This window comes from Eutrigla gurnardus, assembly GCF_963514095.1.
Source record: "Eutrigla gurnardus genome assembly, chromosome: 24".
In the NCBI taxonomy this organism is placed as follows: domain Eukaryota; kingdom Metazoa; phylum Chordata; class Actinopteri; order Perciformes; family Triglidae; genus Eutrigla; species Eutrigla gurnardus.
In genome coordinates, this window is record NC_139935.1 from 8,606,480 (window position 1) to 8,621,559 (window position 15,080).

The 15,080-nt window shown below is 42.4% G+C and overlaps 1 protein-coding gene and 1 long non-coding RNA gene across 2 annotated transcripts in view; both read right to left on the minus strand.

Moving 5' to 3' along the window:
* The window catches only part of LOC311010051 (scavenger receptor cysteine-rich type 1 protein M130-like), a gene marked incomplete at its 3' end in the record, with an annotated part of 294,749 nt that overhangs the window by 104,539 nt on the left and 175,130 nt on the right, over positions 1-15,080 (minus strand). The window lies entirely within an intron of this gene.
* The window catches only part of LOC311009995, an 85,627-nt gene that overhangs the window by 14,352 nt on the left and 56,195 nt on the right, over positions 1-15,080 (minus strand). The gene's annotated exons all lie outside the window — the stretch shown is intronic.

Sequence of the window (15,080 nt, forward strand, 5' to 3'; positions counted from 1 at the left end):
GGACGTAATATTCGTGTTTACTAATTGTTTTTTCGCTTGGTGGACCAACACTAGGTCTACATGCTGGAAAAACAGTATAATGTGCCTTTATTGCATTTTCACAAATAGAATAAAGGTTTCACAAATCAGAGACTGTGTTTTTATGAATCTTCAAGGTCTGTAGATTAATCCAGTCCAGATTTGAGAGGTCTAGGCACAGTGAATAAGCTTTAAGCTTAAATGTCCCTCAAGGGGCAATTCAGTGCACAACAGTGGCCAGCACAACAAACACACCAGACAAACACACAAAGCAATAGTAAATAAATAGAAGTACGTCATAAAAATAAAACATAACAGTATGAGAATTTCCAGAATGCATCGTAAAAACTTGTAACCTGCAAGTTACACCAAATCATCAACTACAGCTGATTCAGATATTTAACAGCTGATGGAACAAACGATCTTAGGCATCTATTTGACCTGGCCTTCCTAGAAAAAGCCAGCCTCCTTCCTGAAGGTAATAGTCTGAACTACTTGTTCAGAGGATGTTCTGGATCTGCTAGTATGGCCTTTACTTTCCGAGCACACCTCATGAACCTGACCTAGATCATCAAGGTCAATGCCGACGAGATTGCCAAACCAGCAGATCATAGAAAAAGTGAGAACAGACTCAACAAATGATAAATAAAACATTCTCAAGAGGGATCTCTCTACCTGGAAAGTCCTCAGCTTTCTCAAATAAAACAATCTTTGGTTAACCTTCTTGCAAATTTTGTCCGTGTTGGCCTCAAATGTCAGGTATGAGGGTTTCTACGGAAATCAAACCACATATTTTTTAGTCTTGCTGACATTTAGATGCAGAAATGACTCCTCACACCAATCTGCAAAATTATCCAAAATAGGACCGTGACCCACCTCATGGTCCTGCAGGAGACTAAGGATCACTGAATCATCAGCATATTTTATGATAAATGATGATTCATAAGTACTGCAACAACAGTTTGTGTACAGGATGAATAATAAGGGTGACAGAACACACCCCTGAGGAGAACTAGTTGAGCGTGTCAGAGCTGTGGACAAGGTGTTGTTGACGTGAACTCTCTGCGGTCTCCTGGTCAGCCACCCCACCGACCATCCAATAGTACCAGCATCAATATCTGGAATTTCAGAGAGCCTGGTAGCGAGGAAATGACGCTGCATACAATTAAAAGCTGATGAGAAGTCAATAAAAGATGCCAGAACATGTGTCAGAACATGTGTGTCGTTTTGGTTTTGGATCTGGACCTGGTCTAATGAAGTCTTGGTATAAAACAAAAACGGCAAAATCTCCCCTTTAGCGTTTTCAGAAATAAAATACAAGTTTTACAGATACAATAGTAGGTGTCAGGCAAAGCTGATGTCTTACCTAAAATGTCTAAAAAGTTTTCACATCAAGAAGTGTCACAAAAAACAGTCAATCAGTGGACAAACAGTCGCACTGCACAATGAGTTAATTTCCCCTTAACTTTCCCCTTAAGTGCCGAATCGGAGGCTGGCGAATCGGAAGCCAACTTCAGCGTCGTACTAATATATTACTGTGGCTGCGGGTTTCACGGCTGAGTCACCGCCATGGTCACTTCCCAGCTTCGCTCTCTTAATCATTCTATTGTCCAGGAAGTTTGATAATTAATGAGCCAATGCTTTGGTAATGAATATAATGCCACTAATTACTTGTGATAACGTGGAGCATGCTGCAGACTATGAACTCAAAACTCTGTTCTGAACGGACATTTGGCCGCGTCGCCCCCCCTCACTGCTCCGTGTGTCTCTGCCGTCTCTGCTGCGTGTTTGTGGGGGAACAGCGGGCTGGATGACGCGCTGGAAGAGCGGACAGCGAAGCGGAGAGACCACGGAGAGAATGAGACGGACTTTGGGTTCAAGTTTACTGGAGTCGTTCAGTGAAATGATTCATTAAAAACGGACGTTGGAATGTTTTTTTCGTGTCCTCCGTTATGTTTTACACGACAAACGGAACGTCGGATTAAACAACACGAACGTCAGTTTGAAGGTAAAACAGTTGAGTCATAATTTAACGTCAAGCGTCTGGAAACAGGTGAACTTGTTGTTACTTTGAGGTTGAGACAACCAGCCCGTCCTCCCTACCACCGCTGTGTGTCTTCACAGCAGCAGAGAGGCTGACAGGAGAGGAGCAGTGACGTCACAGGGCTGCTCAATGCAAGTTTCAGTTGGAAACTTTCCATGGGAATTATCAGGAATTCATGGGAATAAACCTGCAATTTACAAAATTGTTGGGGAAAATATACTTAAGCATAATTTTGACTAAAACGGACAGATTTCATGCAAGTACACTTGAGAGTATCAATGCTGGTATCTGATTCTACCGAGAAATGCCACGTGCACCATCCGATTTCACACAAGCTGATGTTCAAGGAAAGTCTTTGTGTGTAAATATTGTGAAAAGTCATACGTGAAGAATGCCACAAAATTGAATGCAGCATATTGTAAAGTGCAAATATAATATATTAATATTTCCAAAATTCCCGTAACTTCCCATGGAAAGTCTTCAGAAAATGTACTGGAAATGTTCTGCTGCTTTGTAACCCATTCTTTGAACAGATACACTGCAATAATTGTCAGTCAAGTTAACTTCTACATGTTAGTCGAAAGTCATTTGGAATATAAATCTTAACTTGAAATGGGAAGTCCATCCATCCATCGTCTACCGCTTATCCTGTATTCAGGGTCACGGGGGGCTGGAGCCGATCCCAGCTGTCATTGGGCGAAGGCAGGGTACACCCTGGACAGGACGCCATTCTATCGCAGGGCCGACATGTAGAGACAGACAACCATTCACACTCCCATTCACACCTACGGTTTTTACCTATCCCCATCCTGCATGTCTTTGGACTGTGGGAGGAAGCCGGAGAACCCGGAGAGAACCCATGCTTACACGGGGAGAACATGCAAACTCCATACAGAAGGAACCCAGGCCGAACCTGGGATCCTCTCGCTGTGAGGCGACAGTGCTACCCACTACACCACCGTGCAGCCCAAATGGGAAGTCATATAAACATATTCAAGTTGTTTTAACTTGAGATGGTGAGTTACAATAATGCAGACGTGTGTTTGTGTGACTCGGTAAGGGAAGTTTTCTGGCATTTATAATGTAAAACAGTTATTTGTTTTAACTGATAGTATGAAGTTGTAATAACTAGTGGTTAAAAGTAGGGCTGCAGCTATCAGATCTTTTTGTAATCGAGTAATCTACCGATTATTCCATCGGTTTATCGAGTAATCGGATAAAAATTAAAGCTCCCATATACACATACATGACTATAAAAAGCAATAAAGATAAGAAAAAAGGAGAGATAAAAGCTAAAGATGAATGTTTTTTCTTTATTTAAATCTCAACGCAAACAAAGACATCAAAATCACCTAAATTGTTTAAAAATAAACTTAAATTGCAAATTGTCAGCTTGAAATGTCTGACAGTGAGGTCAAAGTATTTTTACACGCCATTAATAACACCTTCAACTAATATGTATCACACTTTGCACAGTGAAGCCCTTCTAGATCACCCAGGTACAAGATTTAAACACTAAAATAGACTTTCATCTTAAAAACTGCTTCCAGGACACCATGGACACCAAAATGGAGCCACAGAAGGGCGATGCCAGGAAATGTGAAGATGCTTCAACAGGACCTCCAGCAAGCAGATTGATTAGAGAAGTGAGTATTTTGTGCTGAGTTCAGAATAATGGAGTCCCGTTCTCTCCAGGAGGGAGAGCTTGTGAAGCTCTGCTTTCCATCTTGCTTTAATATTCAGAGAATGGTCTCTTTTCAATATCATTTAGATATTCTGGTTTTGGTAAGTAGCTTCTTTTACAGGCTTTTTGAAAAATGTCTAGGATCTCCTCTCCCATTGTAGTATCATTTTTTTTTTTTAATATTTTGCAGACAAAATCCCTGATTTGTAAATACCTAAAGTGATCTTGATTCTGCAGATTAAAGTTGTTGTTAAAGGTTAAAAACCCCGTCAATCAAAAAGTCGGGCCGGAGGTAAACTTGGACGGCGTGCCTGTGTGTCGATGCTTACTTCCTGATTGCACACACTCTGCCGTCTCGAGCACTAGCGCGTGCACGTGTGTGTCGTTATCAGCTGTATCAGCAGCTCCACCCCCTTCCCCCTCAAACCGCCTCTCCTTCCACTCAGCTGTTATTGCAACATACACTTAATACGTTCAGGCTTTAACAGGCTGACGTTTCCTTATCAGTAAACTGTTACCATGGTAACTGACTCTGTGAAGCTAACCTGCTCGCTGGCAGGTTTTCTTCAACAAACTGAGTTTCTCCCAATCTGTCTCCTCCATTTTGCTGATCCTGAACCAGCTGTGGAAACTTGCAGAGTCCTTTCCTCGTCAACCATCGATATGGAAGCACAAGTGATTCTAGCAGCCTCGCGTCTGGAGAGGATGTTGATTACTTAGTAGAACTCTTCAGTTTTACCTCACCATCCATCACACATCTGAACAATATTCTCCAGCCTTCCATTTCTTTATTTCATATCGTAATCTCAGACCAGATTCTTTGCAGAGCTCTTAGGTTTTTTGCAAACGGGAGTTTTCTGAAATGTTTAAGGACATTTCTGTGTGTTGAAGCAGCGTTCTGTTGGAAGTAGAAATAGCCACTGATATTAAGTCTGTTTAATATGTGAAATATGATTAAAACCATATCTTAGGCTGCACAATATTCTTATGCTTCATTTTCAGCTGCAGCCACATTCTTTTTGTGTCTGTGGGATTAAACTGAAATCAAAACTCTTCTTTTTATTTCCACAACTTTCAGCCATGACCAACAGGAACTGAACCTCAGTTGGGTTTGTATTAGTCAGCGTTGCTTACCGTTACGCCGCTGTACTGCGCTGTGGACCTAAAAAGAAAATGTTATTCACTTTGAAATCAAATGACTATTTAATTCGGTCTACATTTGCTTCCCAGACCAACTATTGCTCCGTTGCTGCAGCTGTGTTGCTCCGCTTTCTAAGGATGAGCTTGTTTTCTCCATAAACACAAAAATAATATCTCTAACTCTCCTGGTTGCCATGGTGACTTGTAGTATCAGAGCTCCATTGATGATGGCTTTGTATAGTCGGCAGGCACACGCATAACTCAGTATACATACTCAGAGTTGTTTGAATGAGAGGTCGGGGTCAGGTTCAGAGTCCGGGATCAGGTTCAGAGACCAGAGGTTCAGGTCCTGGCTGAAGTTAGCCTTGATCCAGTTGCATGAAAGTATGTCTCATGTCATGTGTCATGTTCCTCCTCAGCCACCGTACCTGTCAAAGTTGTTTTCTAGAGTATTTGAGCGCCAGATTAAAGCGGTGCAGGAGACCGTGACAAAGGTGGAACCCCTCTGGAGGCCGAAGGCAGCTAAAACAACACAAACAGATTTACAGGTTCAGAATAAAATGAGCCTCCAGAGCAATAAAGTATGAGGTGTTCTGAATAAAGAAAGCAGCAGAGCTGAAAACATCCTGCTGCTTTATGAAGGACGAATGAAAGTCAAAGTCAGACTGAAACATGATGTCAGTGAACTGACTGAGACACAGGGCCCTAGTTCCGTGGCGCAGCGCAGGGCGGCGCAGGGTGGCGGAGCCGGCGCAATGCAAGTTTCGACCAGCGCAGCCTTGCGCACGGTCAGTTTGGCAGTTTGGTGGATCGCCTGCGCCAAGATGGGTGTGGCGGCGCAGTAGGGGGAGGCGTCACAGATTCAACTTGGCATAGCGGAAGTTTCGTGGCATAAAGCCTCGCCGAGACCCCGCCGAAAGCCCGCCAGGTCCAACCTGGTCTAGTCTTGGCTTAAGGCTCAAATAAAGTCCATTCATTCAAGGCGAATTACAGCTGGCGGAGTGGCAGTTTTGCTGACCGGCGCGTAGTGCGCACACGTCACCGAGATCTCACAGGCAGGTTTCTACAGTTCCAGGCCCATTTACATGCAATAAATAATCACAACAAACACTATTTAATGCAAATAATTGAATCAACACGTGAATTTATATCTATATAGATTGTCCCGTCACATCTGACGTCAGATCAAAGGCGGATGGCACGCGTAACGGAAACTCAGCCTGACTGAATTAACGCAGCTGAAACTTGGACCTCTCGGACCAAAGCATCTCCCTCTCTCTCTCCTGTTTTTCATATCTATCCACTGCTAATAAAATGCGTCTATGCCTGAAAAAATCGTAAAAAAAAAAAATACAGCAGCTTGTGCTGGTCTCGCGCCTCGGCAGCCTGTTGTCCGTACGTGTCCGTGGAAATGCGCGAGTTGGGGCTGATGATGAATCTACTGCTGTGCGCGCTGACCCTGTTTTGTGATGGACATGCCTAAAATGTGCCTTCAATCTCTATAGTGATATAATATTGGCATTATAATTATTATGACTATATGCATGCACAGCACGTGATGAGCGTGGTGGGAGTGGCGGTGCTGCTTCTGTCATCGGGTTGTCAAGTGACGAAACTTGCACTGAACCTCCCCTAACGCATTAAAGGTGAGGAGAGGAGCTAATTTGATTGGTGAAGGTCTGAGGGTCTGTCCACACGAAAACGTTTTCAGTGCGTAAACGCACAAGTCTTGTGCGTTTCGCCCTTCCGTCCATACGGATCCGGCTTTTCCGCGGCATGAAAATGCACTTTTTTGAAACCAGCTCTCAGGGTGGAAAAGAAAAAAACGCCCCCCCCCCCTCCGTTTCGTGATCGTTTTCGTGTGGACAGCGAAAACGAAAACGCTGACGTCATCGCCCCGCTCCTCGACGCTCGAGCCTGACTTCTTCCCCCGCAATGTCTCGTAACAACAACAATAACGGCGGCCTCCGTGCTCGTAGCAGATATTCTGCTCATCTGTACGATGGCGTATCAGGGCCACTGTATGAAAAAAAAAACGCTGCGAGAGGGGGGGGGGGGGGCGATATTCCGGGAAAAAAGCTACTTTATTACGATGCTAACAAACAACCGCTAGCTAACTTCCCATGAATGTAGGCATTTATTTGTCTAATTAATCCATCCCAATGTGTGACAATGCCTCGTCAAGGTCCTTAGGGTGACGGCTGTTGATGCTTATTGTTGGTTTTATTTATACGGGCCATATTGTCATCTTATGGGTGTTTATTGATCGGGTGGTCGGGCGGAGATTAGCCAACTCTCACGTGTTGCCATAGCAACGGCAAACATCCGGTCACGCTCCGTCTCTTCTTCTGCAGTTTTGTAGCAGAAACAGCGCCGCATAAGGGCCTGGAATATGTACTACAGCGCGCTGAGTCGTTTTCAGTGGATTCGTCTGGACGCAGATTTTCTTGAAACGACGCCAAGGCAAAAACGGAGGAAAAAAGTTTTTTTGCTTCGTGTGTACGGGGCCTCCATCGGCTGTGTTCATCCCAGTCCACGCCTCGTCTCCTCCTCGTTTCCCACTCACACCGTCTTCTCCTCCCTCTTTCCCACTTGCGCTGGTGGGAGTGACGGGAGGCGTGCCTGCGCTAGCCTGCGCGCTGCACGAAACTTGCAAAGTCCAGGCGGACACACCCCGTCAGCATGGCGCAGGTGCGCTGAATGCTGACTATGCCTAGTCTACGAAACTAGGTCCCATGATGTCAGTGAACTGACTGAGACACAGTCAGTTACAGCGGCAGTTACACACAGACTGCAGTCAACAAGGAGACGACACACTGAAACACTCAAATATCATCCTGCACCGTTTCTCATCATCATTTTCCTGCTACGAGTTTGAGGGACGATGTTTGAATCCAGAAGTTAGAAGGAATCCAACAGGAATGGACAGCTCGGAGCTTCCTGCAGAGATCCACATCCACTGAATCTCTTTGGCTTTTGGACTGTTGGTCGGACAAAACAAGACATTTAAAGACTTCACCTCGGATTCTGACAGACTGGGCTGCACATTTTATACCGTTTACTGGTGTTTTATAGACTCAATGATTGATTACTAAAACATTCAATAGATCCATCAACAGTTAATATAAGCTGTAATCCAGTCTCCTCTGAAAGACTTGATGTTGAAACATCGATCAAAGTGATAAGACGACACTGACAGTATTAATCTCATAGGAACATCTCCATGTTTACTGGTTGTCATAGTAACAGTCATATAATATGTCCTCAGTAGGCAGATTCTTGTCCGATTAAACGTTTTTTGGTTTCCCAGAAATGCAGTTCTGAGAAATGTTTCTAAGTAAAGAGTAAAGCTCCACCTCTTCCTGTACACAGATCTGAGGACAGCGCAGGTCTTTATCAGAGCAGAGAGAGACAGGCGGGCAGACAGACGGTCTACCTGCACATCATGGACCCCCTGTTGGTGCTGGTGCTGTTGCTGTGGAGCTCAGGTAGGACTCTGCTTTAAAGATGATGTGATATTATTTGTGTTGGATCTTTAAATGAGAACAAACTGCTCACATACATCAACACCGCCAGGCTCCACTCCACGGGGTTTTCATCCAATCAGAGGTTTTCATTCCATTTCAGTCATTTATTATTTCTTTTTTAGTATGTATTACATACATCAATCATGTTTTCCTTGCTTTTGATCACAGGGAAGTAGGGCTGTCGACAAATATTCTAAATTCAAATATATATTCGAATAGTTGTTCAAAACAGAATTTCGAATGTGAAAATTATTTTGAATCATACGTTAAAAAACAGTGGCAACTTCAATTAATGTTAATAATATTTGTTTCAACCACTGAATGAAGCCTGACATATTTAGGACAAGAATCACAACCTTAAATTGCTCTAAACTCTTGATCAGCATTTGTTTCTTGTTGTCGTTCATTTAAACTGATATGTGGAGGGAGGGAGGGGGAGAGAGAGAGAGGGAGGGAGGGAGGGAGGGAGAGAGAGAGAGAGAGAGAGAGGGAGGGAGAGAGAGAGAGAGCGTGAGGGAGGGAGGGGGTGAGAGAGAGAGAGGGAGGGAGGGAGGGGGAAAGCGTGAGGGAGGGAGATGGAAAGAGAGAGAGAGTGAGGGAGGAAGGGAGGGGGAGAGAGAGAGAGAGCGTGAGGGAGGGAGGGGGTAAGAGAGAGAGAGGGAGGGAGGGGAGAGAGAGAGAGAATGAGGGAGGGAGGGAGGGAGGGAGGGAGGGGGAGAGAGAGAGAGCGTGAGGGAGGGAGGGGGTGAGAGAGAGAGAGGGAGGGAGGGGAGAGAGAGAGAGAGCGTGAGGGAGGGAGGGGGAGAGAGCGAGGGAGGGAGGGAGGGAGGGGGAGAGAGAGAGAGCGTGAGGGAGGGAGGGGGTGAGAGAGAGAGAGGGAGGGAGGGGGAGAGAGAGAGAGAGCGTGAGGGAGGGGGTGAGAGAGCGTGAGGGAGGGAGGGGGTGAGAGAGAGAGGGAGGGAGGGGGAGAGAGAGAGAGAGAGCGTGAGGGAGGGGGTGAGAGAGAGTGAGGGAGGGAGGGAGAGAGAGAGGCCTGCAGTCTTGGCCATCAGTTCATTTCCTTATTTTTGTAGGTAATATTAGAGGTGGGGAAAAAATCGATATTGCAATATATTGTTGTGCTCTCTCTCGCAATAAATAATCGATACACTGACGGCAAATATCGATACTTTGGGTCCACAGGTTTTTTTAGACTCCCGTCGGTGCGTCTAAGAGTTTACGGTTCTCCGGAGCGGATCCGCGGGGGCCGCCTGTTGCCCGGTGTTGCTGTGAGCTCCAAGCGGTTTTCACCCAGCTCTGAGGGCATGAGGCCTAACTTCCCAGGTACTGGATGAGTGAACATAACTCTGCACATAATTGGTTGCAAACTGAAATGTGCCCAATATTTCATTTAATTTTGATATTATTCTTATCTTGTTTAGCTATTGTTAAACTAAAACGGGCCCAAGTTTACATAAAACAAGTTGCTTCTGACTTTTCAGTATCAGAAAGCACTGGTTTACATAAGACATGTTATTAATGTTCATGCACTTTGATGTGTCCAGCTGGACAGTGTTTATTCATTTGTACATTGTACAAAGTTAGATAAGACATTTTCCATAAGACATTTTCCTTTTTATGCATATTTTTTCTTTTTCAGTCACATATCATGATATACTGTTGATGAAATATCTTGCAATATATCGAATATTGCAGATATCGTGCATCCTGATATAATTATCGTGGGCCAAATATCATCACAGTATCGAATCGTGAGTTACCCGTATCGTCCCATTTAAATAAATTACCAATACAAGTAGTTATGTCTCATTGTAGTAATATGTCCTGTTATTGACGTGCCTAATGCGCAACCAGAAATTTGAATAAGAAGTTCAAATATATGTGTTTTTTTTAAAGGGAATATTCGAACGTCAGTCATTTATTATTTCTTGTTTGTTTGTTTTATATATAGTATTTCATACATCAATCATGTTTTCCTTGCTTTTGATCACAGGGAAGTAAAAAGCAGTTCATCCAGAACAGGGAGGGCAGCTTTGATGAAAGGGAGGGACACACAAATGTTCACCTCACGACCAGAGGGCCAGATATATCACCATACACTTCCACCATTATAACCTAGTCACTTCATTGACCTACTGTATGGAAGTGAATCTGTTCCATAATTCAAATTAAAATGGATTAACAGAAATGCTTTTTCATTTTCAGAATATAGCTGCATTTTTTGACTCATAAATAAAATGAGTAATAAATAATCCAAACTGCATTTTCATTTTCTTCTTCAAAACTGCTCATTGTGTAACTTAATTCAAATGAAAAAGAAAAGGACATTTAAGATTTCATTTTCAAAAGATGCCCCAGCAAATAGGTACCAAAATTCAATTTGAAATGTCAAATTTGAAAATGAAAATGCATTAGCAGAAAGGCTTTTGCATTTCAAGGTCATAGCTGCGTTATTTGACTCATAAATAAAATGAGTAATAAATAATCCAAACTGCATTTTCATTTTCTTATCAAGGCTGCTCATTCTGTGACACAACTAAAAAGAAAACAAAGAGGACATTGCTTTTTCGTTTACATGCCCTCCCCCCGCGAAAAAGGTAACATAATTCAATTTGGATTCGCAATCCCAAGCGGCGCAGGAGAGTGACGTCAGTGGCAGTTCTTCTCCTTCAGCCCCCAGTCTGACACCGCTGTTCAACCAACAATGGCGACCAAAGACGGCAGCAGCTCCGGCACCGGCAGCAGTACGGGTACCATATTTAAATGTAAGTAACGGGTTTTTGCTTAACGTCGGACGTTCAAGGGGCCTTAAAATATATTTAAATGTTAAAATGCGTGAAGTTAATAATGCTAATACGTGTAGCCACCGGACTGTAGGGCCAGCTACGTGATGTAGCTTAAGGCTGTTGATACGAGGAGCTCAGTTAACGTTAGCCTTTAAACGTAACGTAAGCCTAAAAACCTTCACTTTCAAATGTTACAAGCTCCGATGGTAACGTATATCTTATTGTAACCGTGGAGCTGTTAAGTTAATTTGTTCTCGTTGTAAGTTGTGTAGGCTACCGTTCGCTCCTCTCGCAGCTGAATATATAACGTTAACGATGGGTTGTGAGCCCCGCTGTATTTCTAGGCTGTACAACTGTAAACCTTTGGATTGAATACAGAGCTAACCTTAGGAGTATGATTACTGTTAATATCGTTATTATATCGTACAATCATTTTGCATGTTGACATCACAGGAAATGTGCTTCACATGTCGTTTTGTTGTAGAGAGGAAGGAGCAGACTGAGGATTTGATCAAACTCCGGGTCCGGGATGAGAACGACCACCTGTTGAGGCCAAGAACACAGGACCACCGACAGCAGCAAGAAAGAGGAAAACGGATGACTTGCTGGATTTGATCAAGGAGGAGATGAAGTTACAGAGGGAGAGCGAGGAAAGGAGAGAAAGAGAGAGGATGGAGAGACCTTTTAGTTTATTGGAGAGAATGGTTGAGAGGTGTTGAATTTTTTGGGGGGTGGTGGATGTTTTTCTTTCTCTTTGATTAAGTTCTGTGTTTATTTGTAATTTAAATTGTTAATTAAAAATATTGTATTGTTCCATTTTCTTTTCCAAATATTGTAAATAGTTAAATTAAAATATTATAACCTGTAACATTATCTGTTCTATTTCTTATTTACAACTAAAGTCAACTTTTGAACTGCTTTTCAGTGACAAAATAATGTATTTTTTGTGTAATTAACAAATATTTACAAAGTTACAATAACTATTGACAAGTGGGTGTTCTTAACATGTAGAACTATTTACAAAAGATCATCAGAAATAACTATTAACAGAGAACATATATACAGTATTGACTGAGCAGGAGTCCCTGGTGGTGCTGCTGGACTGGATGGGATGCCACAATAAGGACCCTGGACTCTTCTGGCTCTGAGTGGGACATCATCTGGAAGGTGGGGGGTGTGGGATGCATGTCTCCACTGTCCACCACATCGTCCATCATCGGGGTTTGCAGGGCTGATGCAATCGACGGATGCCATGTCACTAAAATGTTTAAAAGAGAGGCAAGAATAAAATATTGAATTAAGTCGGGGTTATTTACAGGTTTCGTACACATTTTACTATTCAATTTAATCACTTTATAAGCCAAGCATTTAGACTTAAATTCAAGCACTTTTCAGACCTTGAAAAACAGCATTAAAATGACAGCATTTTCAAATATTTTACATTTTAAGCACCTGTACGAACCCTGTATTAAGTCTTATGGTTAAATGACATTATCCATGTCAATCTATACTTAATATGGCTCGTCACTTAGCGGTATCATTTATTAACGGGTATATTCATTACCACGTACTACGCTAGCTATGTATGAACATTAATATGGGTTAAAATAACGGCTTTAACGTTACCTCCCCACGGCTCTCCCAGCCGGACATAAACAAGCCGCCGGTGTCGCTGCAGCCGCCTCTCCTTTTGCTCCGAAGGTGTTGCCTCCGTAGACCGCGTAGGCTGGGTCCTCCGAAGGCTGCAGACCCTGTGCAGGTGAGCCCAACCAACACGGAAGGAGAAGAACTGCCACTGACGTCACTCTCCTGCGCCGCTTGGGATTGCGAATCCAAATTGAATTATGTTACCTTTTTTGCAGGGGGCGGGCATGAAAACGAAAAAGCAATGTCCTCTTTGTTTTCTTTTTAGTTGTGTCACAGAATGAGCAGTCTTGATAAGAAAATGAAAATGCAGTTTGGATTATTTATTACTCATTTTATTTATGAGTCAAATAACGCAGCTATGACCTTGAAATGCAAAAGCCTTTTGCTAATGCATTTTCATTTTCAAATTTGACTTTTCAAATTGAATTTTGGTACCTATTTGCTGGGGCATCTTTTGAAAATGAAATCTTAAATGTCCTTTTCTTTTTCATTTGAATTAAGTTACACAATGAGCAGTTTTGAAGAAGAAAATGAAAATGCAGTTTGGATTATTTATTACTCATTTTATTTATGAGTCAAAAAATGCAGCTATATTCTGAAAATGAAAAAGCATTTCTGTTAATCCATTTTAATTTGAATTATGGAACAGATTCGCTTCCATACTACTATAGCTCACTCATTTAATAAATACTACAACATATATACTAGCAATCAAAGTTTATTATACCAATTTAAAAAAAAATACAGATGATTTGGCTCTCAAGAACACATGACCCAGACAAGGCTCCCTAGTGGGCCAACATTTTTAACATTAATATTTTCATCAGAAAAATATTGTGAACTTCACACAGAAACAAACATTCCTGAGTCATTTCTTATGTCTTAAGCAATGGGGTCTGAAACAATTATTTAATAATGCTCCAAAAACCGAAACATATCTCTTTGTATTTTATTCTCTGCCCTTACATTCCATAACATTTTTAGATTATATTTCTCAAACATGTTATCCTCTGTAAAGTTCTCTGCTGCTCTTAAACTGCAGTTTCTAGATTTCAGCTTTGTACTTCAGGAGCATCTTTGTGCATCTCTTCACATGAGAGATGTACTTCCGTGTATTCAGACGGTCGAATTGGTGGCCCTCTAGCTCCCTCTAGCGGCTGAAAGAATGAATTACAGCTGGGGTTCAAATGACATGCTTTTTTCCAACGACTGTGAAACCAATAATATATTCATTTTTATAAATGGACACAGATTGTGTACACATGTATATGGATAATTATATATAACTATAAAAATAAAACTCTCTGTGTGGGTTCTAGAAGTAATTCTTGAGAAATGAAAGGGTTCTTAGTGGGTTCTTTGTAGAACCTCTCATGGGGGGTTCTCGGTAGAACCTTCCAAAAGGGTTCCAGGTGGAACCTTTATAAAAGGACTTGATATGTAAAATAGTCACACTATGTGATGAAGTATTTTAGTGGCGATGATGGAGATGCTGCCAGAAACAGAGTTTTACATTTAGAAGTATTTTATTACATTATATATTATATCAAACATGTTTGTTGATTTTATTTCATTGAATGAAAACAATATATATGTTTGTGTTTCTCCAGGACTCCAGGTTGAAGGAAATCACAACTCAACAGGTAAATAGAGAAATGAACAAGAGAGAAAGAAAGCAGAATCTTCACTTCTTTCACTGACGACTCTCTTCTTTCTGTTCAGAGCCTGATGATGTCAGGTTGGTAGGAGGAGCCAGTCGCTGTGCTGGAACACTGGAGGTGAGACATCAGGGAGACTGGAGACCAGTGGATGACTATCACTGGACCCTGAAGGAAGCAGCTGTTTTCTGTAGAGAGCTGGACTGTGGCTCTGCTGTTTCTGTAGTACGGAGAGAGGAGTCCTCAGAAAGACCTGTGTGGTGGATCAGGTCTGACTGTGTTCATGCTGGATCCACTCTGAGGGAGTGTGCAACATCAGATTCCTCTTCCTCCATCCTGGATCTCACCTGCTCAGGTAAGCCCCTCAGTGACATCATCTATGACATCATCAGTAATGTTGCTGTGTATCACTGCTGCAGGCTGTGGTGTTCTAAACATGTTCTGGTGTTACAGTTTATTTCAATTTCTTTGGCTCATCTCTTGAAACATTGTTAATATTCTCAGAACCTGATTAGTCTAAATAGCTTCCATGTTCCAACACAACATCATAACTCACCTGCAAAAGGTCAGAACTCA